The sequence below is a fragment of the Pan paniscus genome, chromosome 9 (genome assembly GCF_029289425.2).
Source record: "Pan paniscus chromosome 9, NHGRI_mPanPan1-v2.0_pri, whole genome shotgun sequence".
NCBI classification, from domain to species: domain Eukaryota; kingdom Metazoa; phylum Chordata; class Mammalia; order Primates; family Hominidae; genus Pan; species Pan paniscus.
The window spans coordinates 100,856,661-100,869,686 of record NC_073258.2 but is presented as its reverse complement, the minus strand read 5'-3'; the positions used below and the strand labels follow the sequence as shown (position 1 = coordinate 100,869,686).

Sequence of the window (13,026 nt, the reverse complement as noted above, 5' to 3'; positions counted from 1 at the left end):
AGGTGTTTCTTATCTTCCAAACCAGAGAAAATCCTTGAATCCAGCAAAATGGGGAGGACCCAGGAGAATCACATGCCAAACCAGCCTTGCCAAGGAACACGAGTAAGTTTGAAAGTAGCCAAGAGAAATTTCTGAAATAACACCAGGTGTATTCATTTGTTCACTCAGCAATTATATATAAGGTACTTACTATGTTCTAGACTTTGTCGTAGACCTGGAGTTGACAATGGGAAGAGTGATAGACGTAGAATTCACAGAATGACTTAAGTAATGACTTAAAGAATATTGGACATGATTTAGAGGAAGTATGGACATAGGCACAGCCAATCTAGTGTGGCAAGAGTCAGGAAATGTTTTTGTTCAGACTTGCATAATTGGTAGGATTTATTTAGACAAGGAAGAGAGATAAAAAATATTCTAGGAAGAGTCAGTAGTCTATGCTAATTCCTGGAGCTGTGAGAGAAAACGAGTGTATTTAAGATACTGAAAAGGGAGGAGCCAAGATGGCCGAATAGGAACAGCTCCAGTCTACAGCTCCCAGTGTGAGTGATGCAGAAGACGGGTGAGGTACCAGGTTCATCTCACTGGGGAGTGCCAGAGAGTAGGTGCAGGACAGTGGGTGCAGTGCACCGTGCACGAGCCGAAGCATGGTGAGGTATCACCTCACTCAGGAAGCACAAGGGGTCAGGGAATTCCCTTTCCTAGTCAAAGAAAGGGGTGACAGACAGCAGCTGGAAAATTGGGTCACTCCCACCCTAATATTGCGCTTTTCCAATGGGCTTAAAAAACGGCACACCAGGAGATTATATCCCGCACATGGCTAGGAGGGTCCTACGCTCACAGAGTCTTGCTCATTGCTAGCACAGCAGTCTGAGATCAACCTGCAAGGTGGCAGTGAGGCTGGGGGAGGGGTGCCCACCATTGCTGAGTTAGTTGTTTGATTAGGTAAACAAAGCAGCCAGGAATCTCCAACTGAGTGGAGCCCACCACAGCTCAAGGAGGCCTGCCTGACTCTGTAGGCTCCACCTCTGGGGGCAGGGCACAGACAAACAAAAAGACAGCAGTAACCTCTGCAGACTTAAACGTACTTCTCTGACAGCTTTGAAGAGAGCAGTGCTTCTCCCAGCACGCAACTTGAGATCTGAGAATGGGCAGACTGCCTCCTCAAGTGGGTCCATGACCCCTGAGTAGCCTAACTGGGAGGCACCCGCAAGTAGGGGCGGACTGACACCTCATACGGCCAGGTACTCTTCTGAGACAAAACTTCCAGAGGAACGATCAGGCAGCAGCATTTGCAGTTCTCCAATATCCACTGTTCTGCAGCCACCACTGCTGATACCCAGGCAAGCAGGGTCTGGAGTGGACCTCTAGCAAACTCCAACAGACCTGCAGCTGAGGGTCCTGTCTGTTAGAAGGAAAACTAACAAACAGAAAGGACATCCACACCAAAAACCCATCTGTACATCACCATCATCAAAGACCAAAGGTAGATAAAACCATAAAGATGGGAGAAAAACAGAGCAGAAAAACCGGAAACTCTAAAAATCAGAATGCCTCTCCTCCTGCAAAGGAATGCACCTCCTCACCAGCTCCATCCAGAACAAAGCTGGATGGAGCATGACTTTGACGAGTTTTGAGAAGACGGCTTCAGACGATCAACCTACTCCGAGCTACAGGAGGAAATTCGAACCAATGGCAAAGAAGTTTAAAGCTTTGAAAAAAAATTAGATGAATGGATAACCAGAATAACCAATGCAGAGAAGTCCTTAAAGGACCTGACCTGATGGAGCTGAAAACCAAGGCATGAGAGCTACGTGACGAATGCAGAAGCCTCAGTAGCCGATGCGATCAACTGGAAGGAAGACTGTTGGTGATGGAACACAAAATGAATGAAATGAAGTGAGAAGAGAAGTTTAGAGAAAAAAGAACAAAAAGAAACAAACAAAGCCTCCAGGAAATACGGGACTATGTGAAAAGACCAAATCTATGTCTGATTAGTGTACCTGAAAGTGACGGGGAGAATGGAACCAAGCTGGAAAACACTCTGCAGGATATTATCCAGGAGAACTTCCCCAATCTAGCAAGGCAGGCCAACATTCAAATTCAGGAAATACAGAGAATGCCATAAAGATACTCCTCGAGAAGAGCAACTCCAAGACACATAATTGTCAGATTCACCAAAGTTGAAATGAAGGAAAAAATGTTAAGGGCAACCAGAGCGAAAGGTTGGGTTACGCACAAAGGGAAGCCCATCAGACAAACAGCTGACCTCTGGGCAGAAACTCTACAAGCCAGAAGAGAGTGGGGGCCAATATTCAACATTCTTAAAGAAAAGAATTTCCAACCTACAATTTCATATCCAGCCAAACTAAGCTTCATAAGTGAAGGAGAAATAAAATACTTTACAGACAAGCAAATGCTGAGAGATTTTGTCACTACCAGGCCTGCCCTAAAAGAGCTACTGAAGGAAGCACTAAACATGGAAAGGAATAACCGGTACCAGCCACTGCAAAAACATGCCAAGTTGTAAAGACCATCAAGGCTAGGAAGAAACTGCATCAACTAATGAGCAAAATAACCAGCTAACACCATAATGACAGGATCAAATTCACACATAACAATATTAACCTTAAATGTAAATGGGCTAAATGCTCCAATTAAAAGACACAGACTGGCAAATTGGATAAACAGTCAAGACCCATCAGTGTGCTGTATTCAGGAAACCCATCTCATGTGCAGAGACATACACAGGCTCAAAATAAAGGGATAGAGGAAGATCTACCAAGCAAATGGAAAACAAAAAAAGGCAGGGGTTGCAATCCTAGTCTCTGATAAAACAGACTTTAAACCAACAAAGATCAAAAGAGACAAAGAAGACCATTACATAATGGTAAAGGGATCAATTCAACAAGAAGAGCTAACTATCCTAAATATATATGCACCTAATACAGGAGCACCCAGATTCATAAAGCAAGTCCTTAGTGACCTACAAAGAGACTTAGACTCCCACACAATAATAATGAGAGATTTTAACACCCCACTGTTAACATTAGACAGATGAACGAGACAGAAAGTTAACAAGGATACCCAGGAATTGAACTCAGCTCGGCACCAAGCAGACCTAATAGACATTTACAGAACTCTCCACCCCAAATCAACAGAATATACATTCTTTTCAACACCACACCACACCTACTCCAAAACTGACCACATAGTTTGAAGTAAAGCACTCCTCAGCAAATGTAAAAGAACAGAAATTATAACAAACTGTCTCTCAGACCACAGTGCAATCAAACTAGAACTCAGGATTAAGAAACTCACTCAAAACTGCTCAACTACATGGAAACTGAACAACCTGCTCCTGAATGACTACTGGGTAAATAATGAAATGAAGGCAGAAATAAAGATTTTCTTTGAAACTAACGAGAACAAAGAAACAACATACCAGAATCTCTGGGACACATTCAAAGCAGTGTGTAGAGGGAAATTTATAGCACTAAATGCCCACAAGAGAAAGCAGGAAAGATCTAAAATTGACACCCTAACATCACAATTAAAAGAACTAGAAAAGCAAGAGCAAACACATTCAAAAGCTAGCAGAAGGCAAGAAGTAACTAAGATCAGAGCAGAACTGAAGGAAATAGAGACACAAAAACCCTTCAAAAAATTAATGAATCCAGGAGGTGGTTTTTTGAAAAGATCAACAAAATTGATAGACCACTAGCAAGACTAATAAAGAAAAGACAGAAGAATCAAATAGACACAATAAAAAATGATAAAGGGGATATCACCACCGATCCCACAGAAATACAAACTACCATCAGAGAATACTATGAACACCTCTATGCAAATAAACTAGAAAATCTAGAAGAAATGGATAAATTCCTCAACACATACATCCTCCCACGACTCAACCAGGAAGAAGTTGAATCTCTGAATAGACCAATAACAGGCTCTGAAATTGAGGCAATAATCAATAGCTTACCAACCAAAAAAGCCCAGGACCAGATGGATTCACAGCCGAATTCTACCAGAGGTACAGAGAGGAGCTGCTACCATTCCTTCTGAAACTATTCCAATCAATAGAAAAAGAGGGAATCCTCCCTAACTCATTTTATGAGGCCAGCATCATCCTGATTCCAAATCCTGGCAGAGACACAACCAAAAAAGAGAATTTTAGACCAATATCCTTGATGAACATCGATGCAAAAATCCTCAATAAAATACTGGCAAACCAAATCCAGCAGCACATCAAAAAGCTTATCCACCATGATCAAGTGGGCTTCATCCCTGGGATGCAAGGCAGGTTCAATATACACAAATCAATAAATGTAATCCAGCATATAAACAGAACCAAAGACAAAAACCACATGATTATCTCAATAGATGCAGAAAAGGCCTTTGACAAAATTCAATAACCCTTCATGCTAAAAACTCTCAATAAATTAGGTATTGATGGAACGTATCTCAAAATAATAAGAGCTATCTATGACAAACCCACAGCCAATATCATACTGAATGGGCAAAAACTGGAAGCATTCCCTTTGAAAACTGGCACAAGACAGGGATGCCCTCTGTCACCACTCCTATTCAACATAGTGTTGGAAGTTCTGGGCAGGGCAATCAGGCAGGAGAAGGAAATAAAGGGTCTTCAATTAGGAAAAGAGGAAGTCAAATTGTCCCTGTTTGCAGACAACATGATTGCACATCTAGAAAACCCCATCGTCTCAGCCCAAAACGTCCTCAAGCTGATAAGCAACTTCAGCAAAGTCTCAGCATACAAAATCAATGTACAAAAATCACAAGCATTCTTATACACCAATAACAGACAAACAGAGAGCCAAATATTCAGTGAACTCCCATTCACAATTGCTTCAAAGAGAATAAAATACCTAGGAATCCAACTTACAAGGGATGCGAAGGACCTCTTCAAGGAGAACTACAAACCACTGCTCAATGAAATAAAAGAGGATACAAACAAAAGGAAGAACATTCCATGCTCATGGGTAGGAAGAATCAATATCGTGAAAATGGCCATACAGCCCAAGGTAATTTATAGAGTCAATGCCACCCCCATCAAGCTACCAATGACTTTCTTCACAGAATTGGAAAAAACTACTTTAAAGTTCATATGGAACCAAAAAAGAGCCTGCATTGACAAGTCAATCCTAAGCCAAAAGAACAAAGCTGGAGGCATCACGCTACCTGACTTCAAACTATACTACAAGGCTACAGTAACCAAAATAGCCTGGTAGTGGTACTAAAACAGAGATATACACCAATGGAACAGAACAGAGCCCTCAGAAATAATGCCGCATATCCACAACTATCTGATCTTTGACAAACCTGACAAAAACAAGAAATGGGGAAAGGATTCCCTATTTAATAAATGGTGCTGGGAAAATTGGCTGGCCATATGTAGAAAGCTGAAACTGGATCCCTTCCTTACATCTTATACAAAAAATAATTCAAGATGGATTAAAGACCTAAATGTTAGACCTGAAACCATAAAAACCCTAGAAGAAAACCTAGGCAATACCATTCAGGACATAGGCATGGGCAAGGACTTCATGTCTAAAACACCAAAAGCAATGGCACCAAAAGCCAAAATTGACAAATGGGATCAAATTAAACTAAAGAGCTTCTGCACAGCAAAAGAAACTACCATCAGAGTGAACAGGCAACCTACAGAATGGGAGAAAATTTTTGCAACCTACTCACCTGACAAAGGGCTAATATCCAGAATCTACAATGAACTCAAACAAATTTACAAGAAAAAAACAAACAACCCCATCAAAAAGTGGGCAAAGGATATGAACAGACACTTCTCAAAAGAAGACATTTATGCAGCCAAAAAACACATGAAAAAATGCTCAACATCACTGGCCATCAGAGAAATGCAAATCAAAACCACAATGAGATACCATCTCACACCAGTTAGAATGGCAATCATTAAAAAGTCAGGAAACAACAGGTGCTGGAGAGGATGTGGAGAAATAGGAACACTTTTACACTGTTGGTGGGACAGTGAACTAGTTCAACCATTGTGGAAGTCAGTGTGGCGATTCCTCAGGGATCCAGAACTAGAAATACCATTTGACCCAGCCATCCCATTACTGAGTATATACCCAAAGGACTATAAATCATGCTGCTATAAAGACACATGCACACGTATGTTTATTGCGGCACTATTCCCAATAGCAAAGACTTGGAACCAACCCAAATGTCCAACAACGATAGACTGGATTAAGAAAATGTGGCACATATACACCATGGAATATTATGCAGCCATAAAAAATGATGAGTTCATGTCCTTTGTAGGGACATGGATGAAACTAGAAATCATCATTCTCAGTAAACTATCGCAAGGACAAAAAACCAAACACCACATGTTCTCACTCATAGGTGGGAACTGAACAATGGAACACATGGACATAGGAAGGGGAACATCACACACTGGGGACTGTTGTGGGGTAGGAGGAGGGGGGAGGGATAGCATTAGGAGATATACCTCATGCTAAATGACGAGTTAATGGGTGCAGCACACCAACATGGCACGTGTATCCATATGTAACAAACCTGCACGTTGTGCACATATACCCTAAAACTTAAGTATAATAATGAAATTTTAAAAAAAAGATACCGAAAGAAGTTTTGTATGGTTGTTGCCTCACTAGCACTATTTAGTGATGAGGCTGAAGAGGAAGACAAGGGTGAGTATGAAGTACTACAAAAATCAACCTGGACTTTTCCTGGTAGTTACTGAAAACGTTGAAGTGTTTTAAGCAGGTGAATGATGTTCATATTTGAGTTTAAGACAGGGATCATCAAACTTTTTCTTGAAGAAAGACACACTAAACATATAAGCTTGTGGATCAGATAGTCTCTATTGCAAGTACCTAAGGCTGCCATTGTAGAGTGAAAGCAACCACCAATAATACACAAGTAAATGGACATGGCTGTGCTCCAGTTAAACCTGTTTCATAAAAACAGGTGACCAGTCCATGGTGCACAGTTTGTAAGACTTTGGTTTAGGACACTCTGTATGCAGCAAGAATAATGCACTGAAAATAAGCAAGGTTAGAGGTAGGAATACAAAGTAAAAGGCTGAGGAAGAAATCATATAAATGATTACTCTGGTCTAGTTAAAGTAATGGGGTTGTACTAAGTAGATGTTTAAGATATTTAAGATATAGAACTAACAAGACTTGATACTGGATAGAATATCAATGATGGAAAAGGAGATAGCAACTTTAGTTTCTCGGTTTGTGGCTTATACAGTTAGATAATAACAATGGAGAATATTAATTGGACTTCTACCATGGGCCAGACCCCCTTTTAAAGTGCTTGGTATTTATAATCCGTGGAATTAATTTTTATAACAAGTCTATGAAGCAGGAATTACCATTTCATCCAGCTTACACATGAGGTATACAGAAGTTAAAAACTTGAGAGTGAGCTCTGCTGAGATTTGAGAAATGTGATGTACAGATGCAAATGAGAAAGAGCCAGTAGAGAGGAGTGGCTGGAATTACTTGAATGGTTAACAATAAGAGAGTACAGTCTCTAAAAAGCAGGAAGTAAGATACAGAATGAAGGTGGATTTGCATTAGAGATAGAAATGTCTTTTTTTTTCTTCTAAAAATGAGTTGAGGAAAGAAGTATGTGTATGGAGGGTGGGAAGTTTATAGATCTGAAGTTAGCAAGTGAAACAATCTTTTGTCCGATACTTTCAATTATCTCTGGAAAGTAGCATCTGACCTTGCCTGTGGGAGCAGGAGGTGAAGGTGAGTGTCGCAATTAGCCACTATGAAGACAGAGAAGACTGGTGTGCAGCACTGAGGGCCTAAGTAAGGCTAGGGAAAATACAATTATAGTGAGACCATTCTGTAGCATTGTGTGCTTTCTTCAGTAGTGCTAAGCACCTTGAGTAGAGGCATATAGACAATGAAATATTTAGTGAGGATTTAAAGAGTGAATGTAATAAAAAAGCATTGTGGCAAGAGAGTTAAAGATGTTGGAGAGAATAACTAAGCAATGGACCATGTACTGTAGTTCATGAAGGGTAAGAGGTGAAGACAAGGGTCCTAGTGAAAAGGGAGAAATTAGACATCATGGATTAAGAATGCATAGACATGGGTGCAGACTGAATGGGGTCACAAATAACAGTGAGATACTTGTAAAGATGAAAAGTCAAGGCCAGAAACCTTTATAATTGAGTTTATTAGTTCAGATGCAATGTAATTCTACATATGGATGTACCTCTGAACAATAAAATGTTTTTAAACAATCTCCCTTATTTTACTCTGTTTTATTTCCTGCCTCACTCTCACCTCTTATTGTAGTTTTCCAGGTTCTGCCAGAAAAGCTGATTAGTTTCCCATACTTCTCCCTAATTTGACATTTATAGTTTGGAACATTGTAGTCTGCACGTCTGGGCTCATTACATTTTATTACTTTAAAAACTGTCTATATTCTGTGAAAAGTGGAGATGTTAAATTAAAACTTACATAGAAAAAGAGTCTTTCTTACAGAAATACCACAAAGTTTGTGACCATATTAACTCCCTATTTAATTTTCAACTTGTTTTCATCAGCACAGAGTTTTATAAAAGTACATAGTCTTTTATAATGTTGCAAATTAATAGACATTTTATTAAAACCAAAAATTAGGTAAAATTTTAAGAACTGTATTCTTCTATTAAAATAATGGAACTGAAGCTGGAAATCCACCAAAATCTTCATTCATTAAAAATTCATATTTGTAGATTAGACTGGAAAAATGACATTCTTTTATACTAATTATACCTATTTTTATACTCAAAGACTATGTAGGAATAACATTACAAAATTCCTTTTTGGCAAAGTTACTTGTGAATTTCTTTCCCCCAAATGTGGGCAGCAATAAGAAAACAGATTGAGTGTTTAAAAACGACATTATGAGGCAAATAAATATCATCAACGATTGCATAACAAAGTCATAACAAAGTCACACAAGAATTATGTTTTGGCGCACTGGTATAAAATTCTGGCCGGAAAACATTGAGAGTTAGTACTTTCTTAATACTCCTCAAACCTTTCTTTTATATATACATATCATTATTTTTTGCTAATTACATTCACAAATATATGTAAGAAGATACCACTTTTTGTCTCTAGAACATTTCAAGGCTTTTTAAATTTATAACTGTCTTTTTTGAATCACCTCCTGTTTTGGCTAGGATTGAAGAGATAGGATTGAAATTGATAATAATATTTAAATATTCCATCGTGAAATAAACTGTAATTCTTTAATGTAATAGAACAAAATCCACATTAATATAACTAAATACTACAGCAAAAAAAGCACTAGAACACTCAGATAACCTAATTTGCTGTATCTAATGATACTGTCATAGTGATATTCTCAGAATGACTGCCTTCTCAGAATCTTCATGGGCCAAATATATAAAAGTAAAGTTATATCTCTCACCTGCAGCCCCTGGGTTCCTGAAACATTGTTTCAAGTTGAACAGAGTATATGGTTAGGTGCATTAGAACTTTTATTGTGGGATCTGGCCAGCAGCCCACAATGCAACAGGGCTCTCTCCTTGTTCCTATGTGGATCGGCAGGTCGAGCAATAATAGACACACACAGGACAGTGAAAGCTGGGTCCAGGGGGGTCACCACCTTCTGGTCCCGTGATGCTGCCAATGCACTGGATATACCAGCATTTGTTATTAAGTTTAGTGAGGGCAGGGGTAGGTTAGTGAGGGATTTAGGGTCATTTGATCATGAGGTGAGATGGTCATATGGGGATGAAGTAATTCTTTCACGTAACACCTGTATGCAGAAGTACAGTATACAGAGATAAGAATTTACAATATAGCATGTGCATCAGTAATTTCTAACAGAGCCTTAAAACAGAAAGTCTTTCCATAACCTATGATTAGCAAGATATTAATCAGCAGTAACAGTTGCAGCAAAAGCTGGTTACAAAAAATCCATAGAAACAGGACGTGAAGCTAGACAACTGGTTAGACCAGAAATTCTCAGAAGGGAGTATACCTTAACCCTAAAGAGGCCTAGAAGAGCCGTGGCAAGATGAGGGCATTTATAGCCCTATCTTATCCATATGGACAGGCGCCCCTCATGCATCCGTTTATAGGCTCTCCACAAGGGTCGCATTCCATTCCCAGATGTATGAACATCTGCTTTTCTGGGACAGGAATCTTGGTGATGTGAAACCTCCCTGAATGCACATCCACTCATAGGCTCTCTGCAGGGGGAAGCACATCATGCGCTGTTGGCTCATTCTGGCGGTCCAACCTGGCATTGTCTTTACACAATCCCACATGCAACTTTGTATTTACAATAATCAGGAGCATTTCATCTTTTATTCCCTAGCAATAGTTTCATGTGATATAGAAGTTCATGTGCTCACGGTTGACCCTATGAATTCTATCAAGTACCAGGAGAAAGTAAAATCTCCATTCTTCTGTTAAGAAGTTAGACACACATAATATTTGATGCTAGCAGCTGCCAGAGTTTTAAGTAAAGCTAGCACCTATAGACTGTGTGGTGGAAAGTGTAGGGGAGCAATGGTACTAAGATGGACATTCTAGACCCAGCCCTGTGACATTATGGGAGACTTATGGCAGTTATTTAATATCTATTTAGACCTTAATTCATGAAAAAATTGTATTTGGGAAATGTGGTCTTACAGCTCTTGATCCATCCCTGATTCTTAGATTCTAACACTATATAGGTATGATTAATTGAGGTTTAACATTGAGCTTTAACATGGTTACAGGATTTTATCTGATATATCATTTAATTTTCACAGAAGCCTAAGAAGTATGCTTTATCTTTTGTGTTTTATAAGTAAGTAAACTGAAAAAGACATTAAGTAAACTTCTAGCTAGAGAGAAAATATTTCTCTATGAAGTCATTATTCTTGTACATATTCAATGTACACATACATGTACATCAGCCCTTTTGTTCTACAGGGTATACACCAAAGTCAAATAGAGACAAGTGGACAATGAGGCATACACAATACATGGCACACTTGTGACATTGGTTCACAATGGATTGTACATATCTATGGCACAGCTTAATGGGGTCAGGTGGTAAAAATGCCATGTTAATGATATACTATACTAATTAGGGGACTTGGCTTTCACCTGTTTTTAAGACAGAGACTTCTGCTGTCTACTACAGTCACTGCATTTATTTACTTAATATAGACAAGGTCTTGCTCTGATGCCCAGGCTGCGGTGACTGAATAATAGCTCACTGCAGCCTCAAACTGCTGGGCTCAGGCAATCCTCCATGCCTCAGCCTCCTGGGTAGCTGGAACTACAGATGCACTCCACTATAGCTAGTCTTTAATTTTTTTTTCTTTTTAGAGATGGGGTCTTGCTATCTTGCCCAAGATGGCCTTGAACACCAGGCCTCAAGTGATTCTCCTACTGCAGTCACCCAAAGTGCTGGGATTACAGGTGTAAGCCATGCCTGACCTACAGCCATGTTCTTTACTATTTGGTAAATGGTTAAAAAGAAACCACACTACAGTTCAAAGTAGAGCACAGAATAGTTTATGAATGCTGACATTTATGCAGTTTATATTTGTGGAGCACAGTGTTTTTAATGAATTTCCATTCAAGTAAAGCACAGAACTAGCCTTAATACTCTACATTTTTAAATAGATGACAGAAGCATAGGTTAAAAAATTTAACAGACAGTATTGGTCATTATTTTGGTGTAAAGATAGAATGAGAGGGCTGTAAAGATTCATTCCCAATCTTTAACTGTTTAAAATTAACCTTAATTATTAAAAGATTTTTTAACTTAAAAAATCGTTACAAAAGCTAGGGGTACGAATAGTCCATTAATCATTTCATGTAAGGGGTAGAATACTCCACAGTCAGTCTCAATTATGGAGGAATAGGAGACTCAAATTTACCTTTCAGTATAATTTATCTTGAATTATATTAATATCTGCATTCTATTAGCATGTTTTTTCTTTTTTTTTGAGACGGAGTCTCGCTGTTGCCCAGGCTGGAGTTCAGTGGCGCCATCTCGGCTCACTGCAAGCTCCACCTCCTGGGTTCACACCATTCTCCTGCCTCAGCCTCCCAAGTAGCTGGGACTACAGGCGCCTGCCACCTTGCCCGGCTAATTTTTTGTATTTTTAGTAGAGATGGGGTTTCACCGTCTTAGCCAGAATGGTCTCGATCTCCTGACCTCGTGATCCACCCGCCTCGGCCTCCCAAAGTGCTGGGATTACAGGCGCGAGCCACCGCGCCCGGCCAATTAGCATGTTTTTAAATCGTCTTATTTAGTGATTTAAAGTCACTATGGCCCGTTTTAGGCAGAGAATATTTCAGTTGATATTATAACTAAAACCAGACTTTCTTAGACATGATTCAAGCTGTTTTGTTTTGTCATTTTTTTTTCTATATCTGAATCACATGTGTGTTTTTCCAACAGCCGTTAAGGCAGAAAAACTAATGGTAGAGCAATATTTATTCTCTCTCTCTCTCTATCTTCTTACGTATTTGGCTCTTGGTCTTTAAGTTTTTAAATTTTGTGGCCTCTTGGCATTTTCTTAGTTAGGAATGCCAAATCTGATGCTAAAGAAATCGTACAAAATATTTTAAGTATTAACAGCAGCCAGAGTAAAATGTCACCCTAGACCTAGTAAGTAAAATCAGCTTTAGAAAATACTCTTTAAACTCACAGGAAAAAAAGAAAGGTTTGACCTGAAACAATGTTTGGGAAAGATAGAACTAACAAATTATTCCCAATATTTCACATCTATAGAAACATTTTTATGGGTTCAGAGTTTCTTTGGATTACTAGGGCACATGACAATATATATTGTAAGCAGAAAGCCAAAGAGTGAATTTTCTACCATCTATTTTCAGTTGACACCATGAAAAGCTGAAGGGCAGCAGAGAGAGGTTTATAGAATGCAAGCATACTTGGATTAAGGAAAGCTTGAGAAACGGACTGTGTCTTGGATGGCGTTTCAGAAAGAAG

The 13,026-nt window shown here is 39.2% G+C and overlaps 1 protein-coding gene across 1 annotated transcript in view; it reads right to left on the bottom strand.

The window, feature by feature from the left end:
* The window catches only part of CNTN5 (contactin 5), a 1,328,674-nt gene that overhangs the window by 312,409 nt on the left and 1,003,239 nt on the right, over positions 1–13,026 (bottom strand). The window lies entirely within an intron of this gene.